The sequence below is a fragment of the Talpa occidentalis genome, unplaced genomic scaffold (assembly GCF_014898055.3).
Source record: "Talpa occidentalis isolate TD23 unplaced genomic scaffold, MPIMG_talOcc4v2.1 talOcc4.14, whole genome shotgun sequence".
Taxonomy (NCBI): Eukaryota; Metazoa; Chordata; class Mammalia; order Eulipotyphla; family Talpidae; genus Talpa; species Talpa occidentalis.
In genome coordinates, this window is record NW_023601433.1 from 8,871,918 (window position 1) to 8,898,859 (window position 26,942).

The 26,942-nt window shown below is 40.6% G+C and overlaps 1 long non-coding RNA gene across 9 annotated transcripts in view; it reads right to left on the minus strand.

The window, feature by feature from the left end:
* Positions 1-26,942, minus strand: part of LOC119244320 (uncharacterized) — a 201,484-nt gene that overhangs the window by 110,935 nt on the left and 63,607 nt on the right. For 8 of the 9 annotated variants that reach the window (XR_008551642.1, XR_008551643.1, XR_008551641.1 and 5 more), the window contains one exon: positions 59-212. The exons of the other annotated variant lie outside the window; for it this stretch is intronic. This is a non-coding gene — a long non-coding RNA (uncharacterized LOC119244320). The remainder of the gene's footprint in view (positions 1-58; positions 213-26,942) is intronic. 9 annotated transcript variants of the gene reach the window in all.

Sequence of the window (26,942 nt, forward strand, 5' to 3'; positions counted from 1 at the left end):
GACACACAGAGCCCCCCCCCCCCACACACACACATATACACCCAACCCCGGAACTCACAGCAACTCTGACTCTCCATGGTAACTGGTGATGGAGAACAGCTGAGCCCAGCAGAGAGTGATGGCACAGTGGGAGGGACCAGGCACACACAGAAGGTCCCGTTGGTATTCAGAGGAGGTTCTCAAAAACTACTCAGCTGGACATGCAGACCCACCTGAAACATAAGAGTGATATTTTCTGACTTTATAACTAAATGTTGAGCATTACTCCTGGAACACCTGGCAGGGATTTACCTAAAAAGCTTATTGCTAGTCTGTCCTGTGGCTTCGCTCTCTAGAACAGACTCTCCACCAATACTGACACATCTCTTCCACTCATTACCAAACCATTCTGCAGCACATATTAATACAGCTTTGAAGAGGCCCAATTTACTATGAAGCAATTGTTTAAGAGTTCGAAGAATGTGGCTCTGGTCTTTTAAGATGCTTTCAATATTCATAAAGTCTAAATATTATGACTCATCTTCATAAAATGATCAGTGCCTATAATTCTGGGCATCAATATGTAAGTCTAGAAGTCAGCATTCACCTTGTGATCTGCAATGAAGAATGAAGATATAAGCACACATGATAAGTTACTCTTAAGAGTCTAGATGGGACTAGATTAATAAATCAGTGAGACAAAATGAAGAATACTTCTTGACTATTTTTTTAACATTGCAATATCAGAAGTCACTTAGTAATGGAGATACGTGAGTAGCCTAAACAGAGAAAATTCAGAATTAAATATTTCTTCTGGTTTCTGGCAGATGCTCTCACAAAAAGGAAATAATCTAAATGCCTAAGAAAGTTTTCCTTTGTTGCTGTTTTTATAATGCAAGATGTTATTCAAATTTATACTTGTAAAATTGTATGAATTCTTCCTTTGACAGCATCCTTGTTCCATTAGCAGTTAAAGAAGTTGTGTTTTCCTTGAATCAGATTAAACAACATCCAGATCCCAAAGTGACAGAATTACTAACAAACTTTTCTCAATTAGTAAAACAATTTTGTTCTCCTAGAAAAGTATGTCAGATCAAAAGAACAGCAATCGCTTCAATAATACAAATGAGGATTTTTACCCAGTTATTAATTCAAAAGTATTTTCTGTCCAAAAAAAAAATGTTACTGTGGGTCCATATATTCACATTTTGAAAGCATGTCTTTGTGAAGGAATTCCATAAACAAAGAAAACATTGAAATGTGTCAAACTTAACAATCTGCCCTGTTGGTAATATGAAACACACTCAGTCTTTCAGGAGGCCCAACCAACTTGAGGAATATTTGAAATGGCCAATGGCAGACAAAGTGAGTTTGCTTCAGAACTTCTTTGACACTCTCATCAAAGGAACATAACATCTCTCTGATGAGGTCTGTTCACCAGTGTAACAGCTGTAACTAAAATTTTGTGAAATAGTTATACTTCCAGTTTTGATTAAAGATATTCAGGACCTGGCCACATTTGTGCAAAACATGTATTCCTTGATCTTTGAATCATCTGCCAAAAACAAATGCATTTCTCAGTCATTCACATGTAATGTTAAATATGGAAAATCTTGCCAAACATCATGGAAACCTTTGAACAAATTGCTGTTATCAACATGCAAGAAACTTAGATATGAAGTAGACGTTGTGATGTACTGTAAATTAACTATATCCAGTGGATGGTGTATGTGAAAGTACTTTGCAAATGGTAAATAAAAGGTTACATGCATGCAAATTATTTGAATTACTGGTGAACTTTCTTGATGATGATGATGATAACAATAGTAATAACAACAGCTATCATTTATTGAGTGATTTATTGCATGCCAGTCACTATGCACTTAATATATATTTGCTTATTACTCACAACAATAGGTTGATATACAGACTGTTATTACTCCACTTTGCAGGTGAATACTAAAAGTGCAGAGAGGTTAAGTAAATCCCCAAAGGTCATACAACTCATTAGCCTATGAGCACTGAAGTAGTCGTCACACTCAGATGCAAATGAAAGTGTTGGGAAAGAATTCACGAGGTGTGTCTAGTTATGTGTTGCGATCCTGCTATCCAACACAGGGTCACTTCCTCTACAGTTATTGAAGGAAAAGGGCTCATACACAAATGCATGCACACACACACACACACACACACACATACACGGATTCAGACACCCAAGGAGATAAGTATCCCTGAACTAACACATGGATTTGTTGTCTTTACTTGAACATGATTCAAATGAATAGTGTGATTTTACTCTTTAAAGACTCTTTCTGCATAAAATAAGCATATACTAGATAGTTGATAAATGAGTGTATGGTCACCAATGTTTCAGGGCATGCCTTATTTGCTTGGCATATTATTTGGGTTTGCAAATGATAAAAAGTCAACTCAATGCAAAGAGGATTTAATTTGTTCACCTAAGAGAAGAGCTTAGGGAATCCTGGTGGCAAGGATGGATGAATACTGGCTCTCAGGTAATGGTGTCACGTCCATCTTGCTATGGCTCCTACTCCTGTTCTACTCTGCTCTTGTCTTCACTGGCTTCCTTCTTAGTCAGTTCTCCTCCCTAATAGTTATTGGCTTCTATACAGCTGTTCTAGAATTTTCCTTTTTGTTGTTGTTTATTGAGGTAACATTGGTTTACAACATTGCATATGATTCAGAGATGTAGTATCACACTCTTCAAGTGTATGTTATAACACCATACCCACCACTGAGGCACTGAAGTTATGATCGAACAATTCCATTCCTAGGTATCTACCCAAAGAATGTAAAAACACTAATTCAAAGGGATAGCTGCATTTCTTTGCTTATTGCAGCACTATCTACAACAGACAAATTACAGAGACAACGTTAGTGCCCAAAGACAGATGAGTGGATTAGGGAGTCGTGGTATATATACACAATAGAACACTACACAGCTACAAAAACAAAACAAACAAATGATAAAACTCTTGACTTTTGAGACATCATGCATGGAACTTTCTCAGAAGGAGAAAGAAAAATACCAGATGGTGTCACTTACATGTGGAATATAGAGAGTTTGTCTTTCTTTATATCACTAATCAAAATCATAAGGAACCTTAAATTGGAATGACCTGGACCACATACCCATCTTGACCTAATCATAGTCTTCAGAGGGGGAAGGCATCTGGCCAAATGGGAAACGGAAAAAGAATAGAAGACAACTTTGATAAGCTATAGAGGTGTGAATCTCTCCTAGCCCAAGAGTTATCTTGCTAATTTTTATCTTCAAATGTCATCTCAAAAATTTTAGTTCCAAGTGAGGAAGTGACAGTACATGATTCCACTCCCCCTATCAGATGATGTCTCCTATGTTTGCCTGCCTTATTTAAAGGAAGTAGACACAGCTTCCAGGCTTATATGCACAATGTTATTCAGAAGGAAAAGAGTTTATTTCCCTGCTTCATCACTTGGTGATAATTATGATGTGACCATGGGTGACACTCAATTATACCATTCCAATAACTACACATTCATCTTTCAATCCATAAATTAACAAAAGGAGACTACAGAGCATGCCTCTACACATTTATAATTTTTTTCTCAGACTCAGAAAATGGTGGGAGTTTTCCTGTGGCCCTTTCTCACACAGGAATATCCTTCTGCCCTCCCATACACAAAGGCCTTATTGACTGGAAGAGCAGTTACACTCATATGCTGGGCCAAAGGCTCAAGAATCCAGGAAGCTATCAACTGGTTTAGCAAGATTGCATACCACACCTTCCAGAAGCTCTGCAGTGACCAAGTCACAAAAATTGGGTCCACAAGAAGAATTGGGCAAAATTAGGGAAGTGCCTTTAGCCAACTAGGGTCAGTGACATGAAGAGATCAGATAAGAGTGAATGAGTATCTCAGGCCATTCAGTTTCATTTCCTAAGACTTCTTCCCATGAGAAAACCAGACAGAGACAGAGCAATGAACCAAGGAAGAGCCATCTCATAGCCACACAAGTACCCTCATCCTGAAACCCCCCAGCACTACCCTTATTAGATCCTCTCCCTTTCCTTGACTTTCTTCTTGATCTTTGCCCTTTTTTTAGGTCCAGGAAAAAAACACTAAGTCATACACCTCTACTCTTAACACCCAAACTGTTCTCGATTTATTTCCTGCTCTTTCACCTTTATCCCCACCCCCAACTTGACTTCCTCCCCCCAAAGCCATTAGCAACAGTGTTGCTGGGTTGGATGATACCCTTGACTCCGTATACATCCTCACAAAACATGCAGTATATGCTTTTGTGGATATTCACAGACTTTGTTGTTTCTTTTGCTTTGGTTTTTCACCCAGAGCGGTTTTTAACATTTTGCTGCACTACTTCAAACTCCGGCATGCTATTGCGTGGCGAGTCCGTTGACATTTCATTCTCCGTCCAGTGGTAACTGTTGGGCAGCACCATCCTCGCTACCATCCTCATCACTACCATCACTCTGTGATGAACATCCTCACTTGGTTCTCCCCTCCCCCCGGCCCCATAGGGGAGCTCTTCTGGGCTCTAAACCCAGGAGTGGACAGCCAGGTCAAGGGACCACAGACCTCTCTCCATCTGGCTTCCTGACCGCCTGCCATGGCAACAAGGTCAAGTTCATGTCATGCATGTGGTAGGGTCTGAGCCTCAAAGAGGTTGCATGAAATGCTGCACTTCACAAAGCTGAGTAAGCAGTAGTCAGGACTCAGTCATATTTCTCTGACTCACAGACAAGCACCTTCCACTGGACCACACTGCCTTCCACTGGAGTTTTGGATTCAGTGATTTATTTAGTGGCAGTGGAGACAAAGTCAGAAGGCCAGAAAAAGAAGCCCCACCCTTCATCAACATCCATGCCCCCAGGTGCCTTGAGGCATGCAGGGAGTGGGGGACTAAGGTTCCCCCGTGGCTGCGCCTTGGCCATGTGTGATCAGAGGTGAGGGATGGCCCCATTGGCTAGCGGCCAGGTGAGTTTAGCCCCCCCACCCTGTGATACAAGCAGATTAACAGCTGCCATCTGGCAAGCAGAGTCTCTCCATGCGGACGGCAAACCCCCCTCTGGGTGAATACTATGTGCCCTATAACAATCAGCACAATCAAACTTTGATAGCTCTATTAATGAAGATGAAAACTTGTGATATGCCAAGCACAGATTAAATGGCATCTTGGTAACATGATTATCTCTGAATTGCTAGCTGCATCGCAAGGCAGCCAAGTGACTAATCCTGGGGCAGGCTGGGCTCTCTGGACAGAGGACTCACTGCTTCCGGTCTGAGGTCTCGTTTTCCCTGAATCGTGCCTTAGGAGCACCCGGGATTTAATTTAGAGATTTCATTTATTGAAGTTTTCAGGTTCCCAATGTAGAGTGGTCTGCAGCAAATGAGCAGGGGATGCATCAGGAAAAAATGAGGAACAAACACACGAAGTCTAGAAAGGTCAGTGTCTGTGCAAAGTCGCAGAAACGACAGGAGAAAAATGCTAGAGAAGACAGTCTAAAAGCCACGTCACCCTCTCCCACCTTTTTTTAGACTTGTCTTTAGCTCGCTGTTATTAAGCTCTTGCATGTTGGTGCTTTCAATACACTAGCACATGGAGCTCTATGAGGCAAACCTTGTCATTTCCTTGTTCCAGGTGATATATTTCTGGCTTAAAAGTGTTGGGACTTGTCTGAGGTTGCACATCTAGTCTCGTCCAGCTGAGGCTCAACCTCAGGTCTCTCCACATCCAAACAGGAAGTATTTTCCTTCAAGAAATACTTCAAGAAGGTATTTTCCAATTTTAGGGAGCTGTGAAGGGTTCCAAGGATTAGTTCCCAAACAAATGTAAAGTGAACTTCTACAGGCAGCTTTTGAAAATGCACCTTTAAAACAGAAAATTCATCTATTTTTGGGCATTTGGGCTGTTTCCAAAGCTTAGCTATTGTAAACAGTGCTGCTAGAAACATAGGGGTGCAGGTGTTCTTTGGAATTGATGTTTCTGTGTTCTTTGGGTAAATACCTAGGAGTGGAATTGCTGGATCCTGTGGAAGCTCTATGTTTAGTAGGTCCAGAAATCTCCACACAGCTCTCCATAGTGGTTGGACCAGTTTGCACTCCCACCAACAGTGCAGGAGAGTTCCTTTTTCTCCACAACCTCACCAACATTTGTTGTTGCTAGTTTTTTTAATATGTGCCATTCTCACTGGTGTAAGATGGTATCTCATGGTAGTTTTGATTTGCATTTCCCTGATTGCAAGTGATGTTGAACATTTTTTCATATGCCTGTTGGCCATTCGCATTTCCTCTTCAGAGAAGTTTCTTTTTAGCTCCTCTGTCCATTTTTTGACTGATTATTTTCTTTGTTGTTGTTGAGTCTCATCAGCTCTTTGCAGATTTTTGTGATCAGTCCTTTATCATTAGTGTTGTGTGCAAAAAAAAAAAAAAAAAAACAGAAAATTCAGACTTGTCACATGATGACGTGTTAAGGTGGGAGATAGTTATGAAAATATAAAAATAATTTGACAAACCAAATGTCTTATTACTTAACTGTTGTTGTCTACAAAAGACTTTCATTGGAAGCTATGGAAAAGACCAAGAAACCTCCAAGAATCCCAGTTGGCCCCCAGTGACTATAAATCTCCTTCCAGTCTAATCATAACAGAAACAAGGAATTACATGACATATACATGAGCCAAATTATATATTGTATAGAGTTATCTAAGCCCCACTTTCTCCTGAAGTTCATTTCCAAGCACACCAGGTAGATGAATAAGCTCAGACTCCAGAACTTCTGAGACACTGTACCTTTCCAATCAGATGCGTAACTGTAGCAGGACTGTTATTTCTTATGTTTCACGCTCTCACTAGCAACTTTAATTTCTGGTTAAGTCCTTGAAATCCTTCTCTGGAAATACAAAAGAGATCACATTCTCTATTCTCCTGGTTTACTCTGTCATTAGCACTGCAGAGCCTCAAACAATCAGCTAAATTCCATTGTCATCCTATATTTCTTCCTTTTCTTTTGTGTTGCATTAACAAACTTATTCAGTTCTTTGCCTTCAACAGAAAAAAAAAATATATAGAAACTACCATATGCCGTACATAATAGCAAATGTTTTTAAAAAGCCATATGGGGGGCTTCCCTGGTGGCGCAGCGGTTGAGCGCTGGGCTGCGAAGCTGCCTGCAGCCTCTGTAGTGCCATTTCAATCCCCGGGGGCCAGGCGAGGGTCCCACATGGCGCGCAGACCTCTCCTGCCGCCCACTGCTCCCCTCAGTAGTGTACTTCGTCAGTCTGCCTGTTCTGCTCCCGCTCTGGCTCTGGTGAATCCTCTCACCCTCCCGTACTTCTGACTGTACCCAGTGCTTGTATAAATAAATAAATAAACAAACAAACAAACAAATAAATAAATAAATCTTTAGAAAATAAATAAATAAAAATAAAAAGCCATATGGAAGGAGGAATAATCCTCCTTTTTGTTTCCATCTTTAGTAAATATTCTTTCGCTTTGTGTTTTGCACCCAGTTTTGGTCAAAATTGTTGGCCATTTGCCAGTTTGACATGTTCTATAAAATGAATTGCTTCTTTTGTAAATAAGAAGAAACTTGGATAAAAACTGCTGTGAAATACCATGCTGGAGTTATAGGTAGCTGGCAGTTCTTTCTGCAGGGGCAAAAACGGGTGGTGAGTTCATTGTGTGTTGGGCGTACAGAATGGCGGCCCAGGTACACCTGCCTTCTACCCTCCCAGCAGCTGTGGTGAGAGGCAGCATGGACACTCTCTCAGGAAATAGGCCCATATTTCCTGTGTCGGGATGGCCTTTCATTTTGGGTTAAAATTTCAAATGACACCAGTCTCAGATGGAAATTGGGACACATATTTAACTAATGATTTCTTGACCGAGGCTTAATGAGGACACCGTGGTTTTCAAGTGAATGAGCTCAGCCACTTTTCCTGGTTTCCTTTTCTTAGTTTGTACTTTGAGAAGTTAATGTATTCCTCTTGTTTAAATGCCAGCCTCTTCTAATGCTCTTTTTGCAAGGTAAGGACTCATTTTGTCCACTCTTCATCTTTCCTCTTTCCCATGTCACCCTTTGCTTTTCAGAAGACATCTCTCTAAATGGCACTACAGTGACCAATATCAAAAGCTAGAGATCATTCTTCAACCCAAGTGGTTGTCAAAATTAACCCAATAAAGCATTGCAGGGTAATTCCCTCATAGGGCACATTATCATACAAACAATAATATTTTGTAATTTTTTAAACTGAGAAATAACAGTGAAAACACACTAAGTTTAAAGACCACACTTTATTATTTTTTTAAGATTTACTTTTTATTTATTTCTGCATACAAGAGCTGGGGTGCAGGCCAGAGGTGCTGGGGGTGAAAGGATTCACCAGAAACAAAGTGTGAAGCAGAACAGGTGGATCCACCAAAATACACTGCTGAGGGGAGCAGCAGGCGAGACAGGAGAGGTCTGCTGCACCATGTGGTTCACCCCCCTGGCTGGCCGGGCATCGAACTCATGCTGCAGTGGTTGGCAATAGCTTAATAGTGCTGAGACTTAACTCCTGAGCCACCTGGGAGGCCTTTTCTAAAGACCACACTTCAACTAGTTCTTTAGTTTTTACCCAGTGAAATATAATGGAATTATATATGCATATACATTATGACGCACTATGTAGATTCATTAAAATAACTTTCCTTTCAAGACTTATATTTCAAAATATGACTCTTTGAAGCATAGAACTTAATAAAATATTCAAAATGATGTGTTTAGAAAGGAAAAACTTGATTGAAAAGATGGATTAAAGAAGGTAGAATTGGATTGGTGGTCAATTCAAACCATCTCCACATTACCATTCATTAGATAGAATTTTTTTAACCTCTGAAAATTAGTTGTGTGATATCTTGGTTGGAAATTGCCACTGGGCATGAACAAGAGCCACCCAATCTCTCCAGTCCAATGACAATGCAATCAGCTCTACATACTCCGAGAAGAAAAGACAAAACAATCCACAGACTCAAATATTTAGAAAAGTGACATTAAAAATCAACTCAGGCACAACATCTAAGAAGAAGACCAAATATATATGCATATATATACCTTGCCCACAGACTTTTTTTTTAAGATTTATTTTATTTATACAAGAACCGGGGTACAGGCCAGATGTGCGGGAGGGTGAGAGGATTCACCAGAGACAGAGTGGGGAACAGAACAGGCAGACTGATGAAATACACTGCTGAGGGGAGCAACGGGTGAGAGAGGAGAGGTCTGCTCGCCGTGTGGGTTGCTCCGAGGCCGGCGGGGATCGAACCAGCACTGCAGAGGCTGTGGACAGCCTCACAGCACTGCTCTCAACCTCCTGAGCTACCAGGGAGGCCCCTACAGACTTTTTTATATAAAAAAAATTATGAAAATTCCATTTAAGTGTCTATCTAAATTGAAAAAAAAAAAATACACATAACATCTCGGGCCTCTGTGAACATATTAAAAAGAATAAGAGTGTGTCAGATTGTGTCATAATGTAACAATAGACACATCTATGAAATAATGCAAAGGCTTCATAACACACTTAGCCAAGTCATAGCCAGATGATGAATAAACATGCCGTTGTGAGAGTCTGTTGGGCAGGAGACTCGAAGATTCTCCATCAATCTGTATTCCATGTCATATGATGCTCCGGTTCTATTGTGGGGCCCCTCATTTTAAAGACCAAGTCCCAATATTCCAGCATCTCAGTGTTAACATAGTGTCTGCACAGCATGGTTCAAGTGGAAATTTTAACAGAAACCAACAGCTACTGACGTCACTAACGCAATGGCCTATCTTGACTAATGTTAACCAACTTCTAGACCTCACTGCTCTGTGTGTGTGTGCCTGTGCCTTTTATTACAAGTGTTTGCCACAAATGTGTGTCTTTTCATACAAATGTTATCCACAAACAAACTTGGCCACAAAGCTCCTTCTTCAGTTGCTAGTATATTTTTGTTTTCATATGTGGCACAGAGCACATTTCTGGAGTTGTGAACAACTACATTTGATTAAAATCTGTCAGATTTATCTTTTTAGCAGGAGAAAAGAAATATGTGTTTCTCCAGAAAGGAAATCAATGTGTCTTTATGATAGATGCAGAGTGGAAAGCTGGATACTGTCACATTAAGTGATGAAGCAGAAAGACAGGAGAGTTCCAGAGCTATCACCGTTGGCTGCTGACATAATTGTGAGGCAAAGCCCTGTTTAAATCTTATAATCCCTGTTTATAGGATAGACTTAACAGTAACTGACCTAATAGGTATTACTCCATCTCGTTAACTTATGAAGTCTTACATGTGAGGTGTCCACAGTTTTCTTCGTTTAAATTTCCTTAACAATGTCTTTGAGACAGAGTCCTATTCTGTTGCTTTTTGCACCAAGAGAAAGAGTACTTTCCTGGCCTCCCTGGTGGTGCAGGGGTTAAAGTCTCAGCACTCTATCAAGCTATTCTCAGCCACTGTGGCATGAGTTCGATTCCCAGACATGGAGATGATCCAGTTGGCACAGCAGACCTCTTCTGTCTCGCCCACTGTTCCCCTCAGCAGTGTAGTTCAGTGGATCCACCTGTTCTGCTCCCCACTCTGTCTCTAGTGAATTCTCTTCCCCTGCACCTCTGGCCTATACCACAGTTCTTGTATGCGTAAATAAATAAATAAAAATTTTAAAAAGAAAGAAAGAGGGCCTCCCCTGCTGGCGCAGCGGTTAAGCACTGGGCTGCGAGGCTGCCCGCAGCCTCTGCAGCACCGGTTCATTCCCCGGCCGCCGGCGAGGGTCCCACAAAAAAAAAAAAAAAGAAAGAAAGAAGGCGTACTTCCCTCCCAAGACAGCACCAGGTTTATAAAGGTGGATAATTGTACCAGGGAATCTTCTTTCCCAAGACAGACAGAAGGAAGAAACCTTGAAAGCAGTTCCTGGGCTATGCCAAAGACAAATCAAGCAGAGAACACTGTCAAAAGATGTGCTGGGCAACTGCTTTGTGACAAAACCATGTCCAGAGTAACCCCCTCTCATTTTGGAACCCACACAAATACCTGGGATGCCGTGGGGCATCAGATAGAGCTATGCTGGACAGAAAAGAAAATTTCTGCCCTGGCATTGTGAGGGTCTAAGATTCTCCATTGAGAGTTGGCACAATCAGCAGAGACTTGCCCTATTTAGACAGCCTGAGAAAAGCGTGGTGAGCAGAGCATGGTGTTGGTATTTCTGTGCCCACAACCAGCAAAAGCAGTCTAGGGAGTTTCTAAAGCAATGCTAGGATCTTTGAACTCACAAGTCAGTGAAAACAGCTATCTCCCTTGACTCATGAATGACATCTGTCAGTGGAGTATTTGAAGTGCTGTGGCCATTTTATTTTTTTTTTAAAGTAAAGATTTATTTATGTATGCATACAAGAGCTGGGGTACAGGCCAGAGGTGCAGGGGGCGAGAGGATTCACCAGAGACAGAGTGGGAAGCAGAACAGGCAGACTGACGAAATACACTGCTGAGGGGAGCAGCGGGCAAGACTGAAGAGGTCTGCTGTGCCATGTGGGTGGCTCCCTGGCCTGGGATGGAACTTGTACTGCAGTGACTGCGGGTAGCTTCATAGTGCTGCTTTTTAACCCCTAGCGCCACCAGGGAGGTCCCATGGCCATTGTCTTTAAGAGCGTTCTCTGTGTAAGCCCTTCTCCTATATACTTGTTAAAAAATATTGGGTTGCTTTTTGTTCTTTAATGAATGAATGTTTCCAGAAGACACTGATGTGAGTATGCTTATTAACCCAGACTGGATTCAACTATTAAATGACATTGTACACCAAAGCCTAAGCAGAGTTTGGGAACATGGTAGATATGATATTCAGCCTAAGTTCACTGTTATTTATCACTTCTTCTCTGCCTGCATGTCCTACATATTAAACAAATAAGCTTGCACAACTCAGGCACCTGCTTAAAACTAAATGACTCTCCCCTATTCCCTCCATGTCCACCCTCCACCTTGCCTTCCTTCCTGTAATCACCATGCTATTCAGGAGTCAGGGAAGCCTCCCCACAATTTTTTTAAGATTGAAATGATTGGCATGATCGCCTTGCAGGTTTTGTGCTTGAACAAGAAACTATTGTTTGGCAAGAAGGCACGTTACATGCTACAAATCAGTTCACATAGCATCTTGCCTCTGGTGATAGACTATCTGGTAATGGTGTCATGAGCTGCTGTGCTCATGGGTTTGAGTTGCTAATTCCCTGGTTATTATTCATTTTTGAAATTGGTCTTCACATTTTGTACTGTCTTTAGCACCTTGCTTCACAAAATAATTTTAGTATCTCTTTTTTTTTTTTTTTTGACTAAATAGAATTTGTATAGCAGTAGAATCGGTCTTTGAAGATGATAGTGGATACACCTGTAAAGCTATTCAGGTTTGGTGCCTTTTCAGAGACAAATCTTTCACTTTCCAGTGTCTTCTGTAACAATTCATCTCTTCATGCTAGCTCATTTCTTGAGCCATTTTAAGGGTTGCACTTTTACTAGAAGTCACGCGTGATCTCTAGATTTTCACGTTTATTTCCACAGAATTGCACATGGTATCCATCAGTAAGTTTCCTCAACTTCCCTGTATCTGTGCTTATATTTCCTTCCTCATACTGCAGTTATCTCCTTTCTCTCCTTTCTAATCAGATTTAGCAGGATGAATCTATTCATTAATCTTTCAAAAGAATCTACTTTTGATTTTACTTATCCTTTTCCATGTTTGTTTTAAATTACATTAGCTTTTTGCCTTTATCACTATGACTTCCCTCTGTCCACATTCCTGCTTTATTTTGTTACTTTGGAATTTATGCATTTTAAAATTTGTTTTCAATCCTTACTTTCTAAAAAAATAAAGATAATTCCAGGATATATGCTTTATCGGGATACAAAGTTTGAACATCTCATCTACCTGCTCATTCAGCTACTCTCCTGCAGTGACTACTCATCCAGCTACTCTCCTGCAGTCCACAGCTGCCATGCTTATATTACCTTTAAATATATGTTACCTCAAAAACCTTAAGAAACCCTCCTCTTTTTGTTTTATTGACGTTACATTGGTTTCAAACACTGTATATGATTTAGGGACTAGGTTCACATCTCCCCAGAGTAAGTCGCCACACCACCCCCACCGCCAAAGTACCCAGAGTCCATTACCCTAGACCATTGACTTTGCTCCCACCTCCCCTTCTAGAAGCTCAAATCTGCAGTCATATTTCTAGGATTTGTTTTGGCTTAGTTCCATCAATTTAAAAAATTCTTTTTCTCCCTCAAAGTGCCTAGAACAGCATGTTGCCCATTGTAGAACCTTAAAAAAATACTTTTTAAAAATTACGAGAGGAGTAAAGCTTCTTGCCAGCACATCTAACACCTACGTCCATCTAATAATCCTCGAAATACGTGCATGATGCTGGAAACGGATGTTCAGCGGAGGTGGCACCAGTACCTCGGGGTATGGAAGAGAAGGGTAGCGGCAGGTTTACGCCAGGTAGATCTGGCACCAATCCCTGCCTCTCCACCCACAGGCCGATTGATTCACCTTCCCTGAGACTCAATTTATTTACATAGAAAGTAGGCCAAAAAAAAACCCACAGTTTCTTCCTCACAAGGCTGTTCAGGGATTAAATGAGAGAGTGCACGGAGGTGTGTCTCCCCACAGAGAGAGCTCTGCAGCTGTGGCCTGGCTGTCATCAGGTCACCCATGGGGAGGTGGGGGGCGAGGGGCAGAAGCCAGGTGAGGGGAGAGGAGCTGGGAGAAGGAAGGGTAAGAGAACGCTTTAGCTCAGTCTTCACTCAGTGGTCCTGGAGAGACGGGTTATTTTAAGGAGGGTTTTTTCTTTAGTTACTTGTTGAAATTTACTTCACATGTATTCTTTTTTTTTTAATTGACGTACCATTGTTTACATCCTTGTTAGTGTGTGGACAGTGACATTCCTTCTCAGTAATGCTGACATTTTTACAGTTGTAGTCTGTATTTCATTTCCATTTTGCTACAGAATGTCACACCAAACCTCTCAAGAGTGTCTTCCCGCTCAGTTCACCCCAGAGATGGTGGCCCAGATGGAGGGGTGGAAGCAGGCAAGGAATCCACCCTCATCACCTCACTCTGTGGGAGCATTCTGGGAGGTAGCCTAAGCTTTGGTGACAGAGAAGCAGGTCCCATCCCCACTCCTGCCACTGACTACAAGTTGCCTCAGGATAAAGGGCTAAACCTCTCTGTAGCTCAGTACACACAGGATTTTATTCACGTGGAGATGGCACTATGTTAAGTGCTTTGCAAATATTAACCTATCTCGTCCTTACAACAGTTGGAGGAGCTAAGTCAGACAGGGTGTGGCGAATATATTTAAAGTACTTACAGACCCTGTTTGGCACAAGGTAAATGCCATGCAAATATGAGTCACTGCTGTTCTCATTGTTACTGTGAACGCTGTACATTAGCTGTCATCATCATCGCCTCCATCAGAGGCTTCTACTGCACTACAGCACTGGGTGGCATTTTCTCCCTCATTCCATGACCAGGAATTCCATCACCTCTGCATTGCTCTGGCACATCCATTTTAGTGCTACTGGCCCCGGACTACATGGGTCCAGTTCTGCAAATATGTTCTTGTTCTTCGATTCTGTACATACAGATCCCACCAGAGCCAGTGCTGGCTGACTGATTCATGATAGCAGAACCTGAGGGTAGGAACAGCCAACTCTAAGGGACTTGGGCTCTCATGAATTCTGGTATCACAGGGAAGAGAGACAGGTATCATGAAACTAATCTCCTACTAGGACCAAGGGACACCTTTAAATATCGGAAGAGTCCAAAGTATACTTGAGATTTTGACAGTGGGGAAGTCTATACCCCTAACCACCCCCTCACTTGCTCAAGGGTCAACTGTGTTTCCTTCACATTCTTACCACCATCTCACACTGCCTGTGTTCACTCTACTCATGTTCTGAGATTCTACTTTTTCAACTAATTTAAAGGGGTGCCAATGTTCCCCAGGCCTGTAGGGTGCCAAGGAGAGTGTTAAGTAGTCTCACCTACCAACACTTGAACTCCAGAGTCATGATATCCAAAAACTGAAATTCAGATGTGTGTCCATTGGCCCTCTGAAGTCCACACCTGTCCCTTAAGAATACCTACCTCCATCACTCTCAAACCCTGAGCTGATTTGTTTACAAGGCCTATCACCTAAATGTTAAGAATGAAGAAACATGAAAACTTGATGTTGTTTTATATTATTCTCAGCTTTCTAAATGTTTGAATTTTTTTTAAAAAAGATGCTATGTGAACTGATTTGTAGCATGTAACGTGCCTTCTTGCCAACCAATAGTTTCTTGTTCAAGCACAAAACCTGCAAGGCGATCATGCCAATCAAAACATCTCACTGCATATATTTTAAAGCAGTATCTTAAGAAACAGAAAAGTCAGAAGCAAACGTGAATATTTCATAAGCATCCATTGTTTAAATACACTCTAATAAATCCTGACAATGGAATCATTTGAAGCCATACAAATGATACTAAATAAATACGTTGTTCACCCATTCATGATAAAAGCCCTTGAAATTCTGGGGATACAAGGAACATACCTCAACATCATAAAGGCCATCTATGACAAGCCAACAGCCAGTATCATTCTCAATGGTGAAAAGCTGAAAGCAATTCCATTAAGATCTGGAACAAGACAAGGATGTCCACTCTCACCATTGCTTTTCAATATAATACTGGAAGTCCTAGCCAGGGCAATAAGACAAGAGAAAGACATCCAAGGAATCCAAATAGGAAAAGAAGAAGTCAAACTATCACTATTTGCAGACGATATGATATTATACATAGAGAACCCCAAAAACTCCACAGAAAAGCTAATTCAACTCATCAATCAGTTCAGTAAAGTGGCAGGATACAAAATCAACACGCAAAAGTCAGTAGCCTTCCTATACACAAACAATAAATCTGAAGAAGAAGAAATCAAAAAGACCATCCCTTTTGTTATTGAAACAAAAAAAATCAAATATTTGGGAATAAATCTAACAAAAGAGGTAAAGGACCTATACAAAGAAAACTATAAAACACTGTTAAAAGAAATAGAAGAAGACACAAAGAAATGGAGAGACATCCCCTGCTCATGGATTGGAAGAATAAACATTATTAAAATGGCCATCCTACCAAAAGCAATATACAGATTCAATGCTATTCCAATCAAAATTTCAATGTCATTCTTCAAAGAAATAGAACAATTATTGATGAAATTCATATGGAATCACCAAAAACCCCGAATAGCCAAAGCTCTCCTGAAAAAAAAAGAAGGGAATGGAGGCATCAGACTCCCAGACTTCAAACTATACTACAAAGCCATAATCATCAAAACTGCATGGTATTGGAACAAGAACAGACATACAGACCAATGGAATCGAATAGAAAATCCAGAAATAAACCCACAGATTTATGGTCAACTAATCTTTGACAAAGGAGCAAAGAATATGCATTGGAGCAAAGAAAGTTTGTTCAATAAATGGTGCTGGGAAAACTGGGTCGCTACATGCAAAAGAATGAAGCTTGACCACCACCTCACACCATACACAAAAATCAACTCAAAATGGATTAAAGAACTAGACATAAGACCTGAAACCATAAAATATATAGAAGGAAATATAGGCGAAACACTACGTGATTTGCACATCAAAGACATCTTTACAGACACATCACCCAAAGCAGTGATAGTGAAGGCAAAGATAAACAGCTGGGACTACATCAAATTAAAGAGCTTTTGCACAGCAAAAGAGACAATAACAAAAACAAAGAGAAACCCCACCAACTGGGAGAACATTTTTGCACCCAACACTAATGATAAAGGACTGATCACAAAAATCTGCAAAGAGCTGATGAGACTCAACAACAACAAAGAAAATAATCCAGTCAAAAAATGGGCAGAAGAGCTTAAAAGAAACTTCTCTGAAGAGGAAATGCAAATGGCCAACAGGCATATGAAAAAATGTTCAACATCACTTGTCATCAGGGAAATGCAAATCAAAACTACCATGAGATACCATCTCACACCAGTGAGAATGGCACATATTAAAAAAACTAGCAACAACAAATGTTGGCGAGGGTGTGGAGAAAAAGGAACTCTTCTGCACTGTTGGTGGGAGTGCAAACTGGTCCAACCACTGTGGAAAGCTGTATGGAGATTTCTGGACCTACTAAACATAGAGCTTCCATATGATCCAGCAATTCCACTCCTAGGTATTTACCCAAAGGACACAGAAACATCAATTCCAAAGAACACCTGCACCCCTATGTTTATAGCAGCACTGTTTACAATAGCTAAGCTTTGGAAACAACCCAAATGCCCAAAAATAGATGACTGGATCAAGAAGATGTGGTACATATATACCATGGAATATTACTCAGCATTCAAAAAAGATAAACACATGCAATTTGCAGCAACATGGATGGCACTGGAAGGGATCATGCTCAGCGAAATAAGCCAAAAAGAAAAAGAAAAATACCGGATGGTCTCACTCATAGCAGGAATCTAGAAAACTTAAATAAGGGACCAGGAAAATGAATAACTATAAGAAAGTGAAAATCAAAATCAACAAAAAACTATGAACCAGAGACACTTTTAGGGGGGTGGGAGGGGAGGGATTGGGGTCAGAATGGGGGGGCTGCAATTGTATGGGGAATATAACAATAAAATTTATTAAAAAAAAATAAAAATAAAAATAAATAAAAAACAAAAAAAAAAAAATAAAAAATAAAAAAAAAATAAATACGTTGTTAATTTGAAAATATATGCAATGGAAAGGCTGGCTACAAAGTGTGTGCAGAATAGAATGCAATCTTATACATCTGCAAGGACACATTCCCTGGGGTCACAAGAGCCGATTTGTAGTGAAAGGGGAAACTCACTTGGGTGTTCTTAGCTTTGCTCTTTGTACAACCTACGTTTTCTCTGTAATGAGCACACATTGTTTTTATAATATCAAAAAGCAATCAAAGAAACTACATTTTGGTAGAAAGCACACTGGGCACTTATCTCCAACCAGCTGAGACTGTCCTCACTTAAACCTTTTCATCTGCTGTTTGATCAGGCTGCTAGTGCATCTGCCAGATGACTCCATGGTCCCTGGTCACCCCTGTCACTATTGCCTTGCACATCTGGGTGGCAAAGTCTATGACTGTCTTCTGTGGGATGCAGGGTTGGGATATGCATGAAGATATGAACAAAGTCTTCTGATCATGAGGATGAAATCGTGATCAACTAGTGCCAGGCTTTGAAGGGAAAATCAACCTCATTCTCTTGGCACCTGAGGAGAAACAGAGGCTGTCTCGGGTCACCACCCTGTGCCCGTTCAGTAGCTTCCTGTGGAGCCTAGTACCTGAGCTCCCCACCAGGCCCAAAGCCACCACAAACCACAAACAGTGCCCCCCCACCCTCTTGCGCCTCCTTTTTGTGATGACACTAGTTTGTTAACCTGGTGCTTTGCCTCAGTCCAAATATTAAGCACATTCATGATCGATTTCCAAAGTTCTCAGTTTTCTTATCATTCTGAAAGCAAACTTTTTACATTAAGAGGTAGTGAACATGTGTTCAAGGAAGCACACATTTTATATTTATGTATCAATTTTCTCATTTATATATTAATATGTATTATTTCACACCCTATTGATATGTTTACATATTTTACATATAAATATATAAATAGGCTTTATATATTTATATAAATTGATATATAGTTTATATTTTTCTGTTTACAGATGAGAAGGGTAGCTAGGAGTTTCATTTTCTTCTGCAAGAGAGAAAGATGGGTTGTATTTCTGAAAAAAAAAGTATATAAAAAAGGATGTTTCAGTTAAATATCTAAATAATGTATCTTTGTAATGTCAAATACATGAAGAACTGGATTTGGGTTGTTTTGTTTATTTAGTTTTTGATTTTTATTTAGCTGACTGGGATTTGTAGAAAGCCACAGTGGAACAGAAAAGCTACAAAAATTAAGTTAAATGAATTTAATTTTTTTCTTGTGGTTTCCTTAGAGGTGTTTGAAAAATATTAAGGGCAGAGGTGAAAGCTACTAAAAGGCATGTTTGCAAATAAGAGTTGTAAGAACTCACATAGCTGAATATTAAGTGGTATTTATAAGTTAATATAACTTAAGGGCCTCTCTGGTGGTATAGGGGTTAAATCTCAGCACTATCACCACCACAGCCTGAATTTGATCCCCCGCCAGGGAACTACCCACATGGTGCAGCAGAGCTCTCCTGACTCGCCCCCCGCTGCTCCCCTCAGCAGGGTGTTTTGGTCAGTCTGCCTGTTTTGCTCCCTACTCTGTCTCTGGTGAGCCTCTCACCCCCCACACCTCTGGCCTACACCCCAGTTCTTGTACGCATAAATAAATAAATATTTTTAAAAAGAAATTATTATAAGACAAAATTAACTTTAAAAGAAAAAAAGCAGGGGTGATTTAACAATTGGTTCCTGTTAAAATCTAATGTTACTTTAGTTTTAAAAATGGTTCCAAATAAATAACAGGATGAAGGAAAGAAGAGCGAGCCTGTGTCATTGTCAACATCATTTAAAGACAAAGACTCATAAGAATTGACTTTAAACTCTATCATGCCTTAGACCAGACATAGCTCAGTGCTGGGCACAAGGTGAAGTTCTCTTATGCAGGCACAGTGTGACCACCTAGGGTAAGTAAACAGATCTTCACCGTGTGGCTATAGAGGTAAACTTGGCATGTTTGGAAAAGTGGCCACTAGTAACCCGGATGAGTGTCAAGGAAGGAAGTGGTACATAAAGGCAGGTGTAAGGAGTTTGATGGGGGAAGAATGTGTATCTGTATAAATAATGAACAATCCCCAGGCCTCCAGTGGAGGGGACTGCATGTTCAAAGGCACTGAGGCACTGTGATATACTTAGAATACACTCATGTGTGACTAAAGAGCAGGGTATGTAGCAAAAGTGGCACTGTAGAATCAGGTCCGGGCCGGGTGAGCAAAAGTGGATGCCAGGTTAAAAAGTTTGGGTTTTGTCTGAGGGACAGACAAAACTCATACAGTGAGAAATTTTTACATGCAGTGACAAAATGCTATTAACATTTTCATGCTTAAAATATTCTGACAAGGTATGTAGAAGAGGTTGGTAAAGAAGTAAAAGTGCAGGCTGTTACAATATTTTAGACAAAAAAGCTATTAAGAACTAAATTAAGGAGCCTCCCTGGTGGTGCAAAGGGTTAAGATGCAAACTATGAGGCAATCCGCAGCTACTGCAGCATGAGTTCGATCCCCGGCCAGGGAGCTACCCACATGGCGCAGCAGAGCTCTCCTGACTTGCCCGCTGCTCCCCTCAACAGTGTATTTCAGTCAGTCTGCCTGTTCTGTTCCCCACTCTGTCTCTGGTGAATCCTCTCACACCCCCACGCCTCTGGCCTATACCCCAGTTCTTGCATGCATAAATAAATAATTATTTTTAAAAGCTGTTTAAAAAAAAAGAACTGAGTTAAGGCTGTGACTGTAGGAACAGAGAGATAATTTAGTTCTCTAGAATATAAGCTCCATGAAGGCAGAGATCTTCTTGTTCTAGTTCAACCAACCAGACATATGACCTTCATAACTGTCATTTAGAATAATACCTGGCAGTTGGCTCAGTAAACCTAGTTGTATATGTGTTCATGGATGAATTTATGGTTCTGGGTCTCAGGACAGTGTTCTCAACAGTTGTGCAAAGTTCTTTGGGTTCCTTTTACAGAAAATTCTAGAACATTCTCTAATGTTCACCAAGATCATTTTGCATCCAGAAATACAAAATCCCCTCAAGAGGGTGATTAATAAGAATCTTACTAATGGTTGTACTGTTCTTTTCTAATAGTTACAGGCAGGGATATTTGTGTCTTTCTTTCTTTCTTTTATAGAAGAGGAAAAACTACAATAATAAATTCTTGCGGTGATCAGACTGAGTAGGAAGAATGATAAAGTCATAGTATTGGAGTTGAGCCTCTGATAATTTCTACTCAGATGTGGCTTTCAAGTTCCTACTGAAATGGCTTGGGGAGCCAAGTCTAAATGTTGGGGGTGGCCGAGAACCACATATACATCAATAAGTCTGATAGGGAGAAAGAGAGAAACTCTGCCACTTGGAGAAGAAGGAACAAATCTTTGCCAGAGAAGCTTGAACTACCTGCCTATCCCTTTAAGCGTTTTCAAGTACAAATCAAACGCAGATGGCCCATTACATTTATGACCTCCTGTCAATTACTCTAGATGGAGCATGCATTAATTATTGAAATATTTTCATAGTATACAAGTTTTTAGTGGTTACATTGCTACAGATAATTTCAACTTTCTGATTAGAAACCAGTATAAACAATTTTATTTATGAGAATCAATTTCTTGAATGTAGTAAAAACTCGGAATACAGTAGTGGATTTTTTTCCTTCCATTTCACAAAGCCAAACTAGAAATCCTGGTCTCTATCTTTGGAAGTCAACATTATGTTAGCATCGCATCCAATACATAAACTCTGCCAAAACCTATTACATTTGTAGTAAATTTTGATTACTGGAGTTGTTTGTTATTTATGTCTAGAAGATAAAGATAATATTGGGAATAGCCCTCTTCCATTTGATGTATAAATTACATCCATAAAATATCCTGTTTTGTAAACAGTAAAATAATAATAATAAAAAAAAGACTGAACTTGGTGGAAGCTTCAAATTGTTGCATCTATTTTAGTTCAAGTCCATAAACATTTTAGATGATGTGAAAATCCACAGAGCATTTTTGAACTTTTAGTTGTGCCACTGGTTGTCTGGCACCGTAAACAAAACCCTGGGGCCATGTAGCTATCAAAGAACTATGAGAGTGGGCCTCCCTGGTGGCACAAGGGGGTAGGACGCAGCACTGTGAAGCTGTCCGCAAGCTTTGCAGCATGAGTTCGATCCCGGGCCGGGGAGGTGACACACATGGTGCAGCAGATCTCTCCTGTCTTGCCTGCTGCTCCCCTCAGCAGTGTATCTCAGTTGATCCGCCTGTTCTGCTCCCCACTCTGTCTCTGGTGAGTCCTCTCACCCCCCACATCTCTGGCCTGCACCCAGGTTGTATGCATAAATAAATGTATCTTAAAAAAAAAAAAAACTGTAAGAGCATCCCAGTGAAGCAGCCCTTCCAGGAATGTAGAGGAACACTTGCAGGAACTTAGGTAAAGACTTGTATATTTTCTGTTACTCTGGAAGAAATCTAGTCCTAACAAACACCAATAGAGTGCCTACTGTGTGCCAGAAAGTTTTCTAGGCACTTGGAGCACACTGGGGGACCAAAGCAAAGATCTCTACTTCTGTGGACTATGTAGATTCTAGGAGAATTAATTGCCTGTTTTAATTGCCTTTGCCCAATGAGGGAAGCTGATCCTCAGAGAGGAGCAGTAACTTACCTAAGGTCACCCCGCAAGAAGGAAGTAATACCATAATAAAAGCCCAAGCGGCAGAACCCATAATCTTTTTTTTTTTTAGAACCCATATTCTTAACCCACTCTCCCACTTATGTCTTCACCATTTCCAACTCACCATTTTCTAGCTCAATATCCTAGTCATCTAGGTCCTTGAGAAATTCATACTTAAATGTAGTTAACTGGATTCTCTTCACTGAACTGTTCATGAAGTAAGAAAGAAAGAAATGAGTTGTCTGTATCTCTACTCTCTGAAATTTACTATAGAAAAGAAAATTTATTTTTTTTAAATAATAAATTTTATTTTTATATTCCCCATACAATTGCAGCCCCCCCATTCTGACCCCAATCCCTCCCTTCCCGCCCCCGCCCCCCTAAAAGTGTCTCTGGTTCATAGTTTTTTGTTGATTTTGATTTTCACTTTCTTATAGTTATTCATTTTCCTGGTCCCTTATTTAAGTTTTCTAGATTCCTGCTATGAGTGAGACCATCCAGTATTTTTCTTTTTCTTTTTGGCTTATTTCGCTGAGCATGATCCCTTCCAGCGCCATCCATGTTGCTGCAAATGGCATGTGTTTATCTTTTTTGAATGCTGAGTAATATTCCATGGTATATATGTACCACATCTTCTTGATCCAGTCATCTATTTTTGGGCATTTGGGTTGTTTCCAAAGCTTAGCTATTGTAAATAGTGCTGCTATAAACATAGGGGTGCAGGTGTTCTTTGGAATTGATGTTTCTGTGTCCTTTGGGTAAATACCTAGGAGTGGAATTGCTGGATCGTATGGAAGCTCTATGTTTAGAAGGTCCAGAAATCTCCACACAGCTCTCCACAGTGGTTGGACCAGTTTGCACTCCCACCAACAGTGCAGAAGAGTTCCTTTTTCTCCACACCCTCGCCAACATTTGTTGTTGCTAGTTTTTTTAATATGTGCCATTCTCACTGGTTTAAGATGGTATCTCATGGTAGTTTTGATTTGCATTTCCCTGATGACAAGTGATGTTGAACATTTTAGAAAAGAAAATTTAGACAAAGAATGATACAAGCGAGATAGCATCACAAGAATGCTGATTTGACCGTCCAAATCAGCATACCTCCAGTGCATACCTCTAATGTGGAATGGACACTCTTTTGGCTGCTTCTTATTTGATGCTCACCAAAGTAGACAGAGACGGTTTTATCATGTCCATCGCCCACATGAAAGAGGTATGAAATGCATACCGCTAATGTATGTTGGAGGAAATCCCAAGACTGCTCTTAGTTTTAGAAAATGTGTTTGGGGCCTCCCTGGTGGCGCAAGGGGTTAAGCACCTCACTATGAAGCATTTGCAGCCTCTGCAGCACAAGTTTGATACCCAGCTGGCCAGGGAACTACCCACATGTTGCAGCAAACCTCTCCTGTCTCGCCCGCTGCTCCCCTCAGCAGTGTATTTCTTCAGTCTGCCTGTTCTACTCCCCACTCTGTCTCTGGTGAATCCTCTCACCCCCCACACCTCTGGCCTGTACCCCAGCTATTATATGCATAAATAAACAAATAATTTTTTTTAAAAAGGTAACAAACTCTCCCAAGATTATTTAGTACTTTATATTTTTTAGAGCCTTTTTGCTACTTGTGAGAGAGTGCCCAAGTCCTCAGATGATTTGTCTGAGATTACATGAAATTTGGCAGACCAATTTAGGCATGGGGCTTACTGGTTTGAGTAGGAATTACAGGTTTGAGCAGGGCTTACTGGCTTACCACACTAGGCACTGGACACTCCTCCGGCTTCTTATTTGATGCTCACCCAGAGTAGACAGAGATGGTTTTATCATGTCTATTGTCCACATGAAAGCCTGATGCTCAGGGACACAGAACAAGTCACCATCTATTCAGTTATAAAGCAAGTAATTTACATACAAAGTTCATTAGAATTATGTTGACGAGATTGAGGGCATGAGTGGGAGAAGCTAAGGCCTGCAAGAACAGAAAATGTAATATGAAGCGACAGAAGTACCCGCAGCCTTTGCAGCACCAGTTCAATCCCCAGCCACTGGAGAGGGTCCCACATGGTGCAACAGACCTCTCCTGCCGCACCCTCTGCTCCCCTCAGCAGTGTACTTCATCAGTCTGCCTGTTCTGCTCCCCGCTCTGGTGAATTCTCTCACCCTCCCATGCTTCTGACTGTACCCAGTGCTTGTATAAATAAATAAATAAATATTTAAAAAAAAAAAAAAAGGTATGTATAAAGAAAGAAGTCATACAGAAGTAGCAGTGATCAGTTTTATCTAGGACTGGGGAAAGGTCCAGCCAGTTATAAATACACCTGTGTTATGATCAAAACTTAAATGATACTGTAAGTTGTTATGCAGAAGTTGTTTCTTATGAGATTCCAGCATAGAATTACTTTGCAAACTTGAAAAAATAGTCTTGTGCTTACTGAATCAGAAATCTGAGACAGAGAACACAAGGATCTGGTTTTTAACAAGCCATATTTAGAATCCTTGCTCAAGTGGACCCGAGGACCAATAGCATCAGTATCACCTTGGCTTCTCTTGGAATAAAGACTCTCAGGGCCTCCCTGGTGGTGCAGGGGTTAAAGTCAGCACTATCAGGCTATCAGCAGCCATTGTGGCATGAGTTCCATACCCAGCCAGGGAGCTACCCACATGGCAGAGCAGACCTCTCCTGTCTCCCTGCTACTCCCCTCAGCAGTGTATTTCAGTAGATGCACCTGTTCTGCTCCCCACTCTGTCTCTGGTGAATCCTCTCACCCTCCCCCCACACCTCTGGCCTACACCCCAGTTCTTGTATGCACAAATAAAAATAAATCTTTAAAAAAAAATGACTTTCAGACCCCACCCAGCCACACTGAATCACAATATGCATTTTAACAACAATCTCAGGTCCTTTTGAAGAGGCCTGATCTACAGCAGCCCCTACTATGCATTCATCTTCTCAGAAAAAAAACTAGTCAGCAAGACACGGACCCATGAGGGATCCAAGAAATCTCTGCTTCTATTCCCAAAATCCTCCTCAGTCTGATGTTCTAGGTTCCCAACATCCTCTGATAATGGAACAGAAAATATCCAATTAACAAGTTCTCCTAAATTATGTTGAAGACCAACACCTAATTCATGGTCTATTCGATGCCTCCAAAATTTCCATAATTAACCTTCAAAATACTTTGGAAAGTAAATCACTGTTTGCACGCCTCTAAATTTCCAAGCACTCTCATTTTTCACGGTTCCTCAAAGGCCAGAAAAGCACTTTGGCGATCCCATCAGTAAGTTTTCTTTGTCCTCACAGAAGGTAATCAATCCATCAAGAGCGGGAGACTGCGTGTTTATAGTAACCAGGGAAGATGATGAGTTACACCCTTTGCTGGAGCTTCAGGTTACTCTTACAAGTGTTTGTTTAAACCAGACTCCTTGAGTGGAATCAGGGAGGTTTCTCATTGTTTGTAAAAGCAACATGTACTTTCTTTCTTTGGGGAGCCCCTCCAGCAGCTATTCTGGGAGAAGGGGAGAAGCAGTTCTCCCCCATTTCAACTCTTCCCAACTCAGTAAGGAGCCACAGAGCCAGGGTAATGTGTGGGTTTCAGTATCTACTCATTATTGTAACATTAATTGTAATTTCAAGGAAATAAAGTTATTCACAAGTCTACTACCCTGACAAGGTCATGGTCTATATACATATAAAGTTAAGTTTACAAATGGGCTTGCCTTTTATCTTTTCTTAGGGGTACATAGAAACACTTTTCAATATTGTTACAGATGTGACCATATTTTAATATGCACATATTTCAGTATTGATATACTACGTGTATATTTTCGATTTACTTCTCTTGGACTTCTCGCTGGCTTCCAATTTTTATTATTATAAATAAGTTTTAAAAGCTAATTTTCAAGATTCATTTCCAATATTTGACAATTATTCTTAGAGAAAAGGAAAGGCTGCCCAGGATTATTTTAAAATCTTCCACTAGGCTACTCATAAGTGTACATAAAGCATAAGTCACAAAGCAGAACAGGTAGAAGAAAACAATATAACATGGATCTTTTCTATGTCAAATATCAGTTAAAAGTCCATGTTCTACTAAGAGACTGGAAAGCATCATTTTTGTCTATGAATTATTATATATAATACAGGCAAAATATGTTTTATATATATATATATATAGGGTCAACTTCATTATGCTCCCAGTAGCAAATAGTCCATGGGTCACATACCAGGTCATTTCCTGATTAGACACCTGCACTTTATTTTTTAAAGATTTATTTATTTATGCATACAAGAGCTGGGGCACAGGCCAGAGGTACAGGGGTGGGGGGTGAGGGTGAGAGGATTCACCAGAGACAAAGTGGGGTGCAGAACAGGCAGATCTACTGAAATATACTGCTGAGGGGAGCAGTGGGAGAGACAGGAGAGGTCTGCTGTGCCAGGTGAGTCAGCTCCCTGGCTGGGGATCCAACTCATGCTGCAGTGGCTGC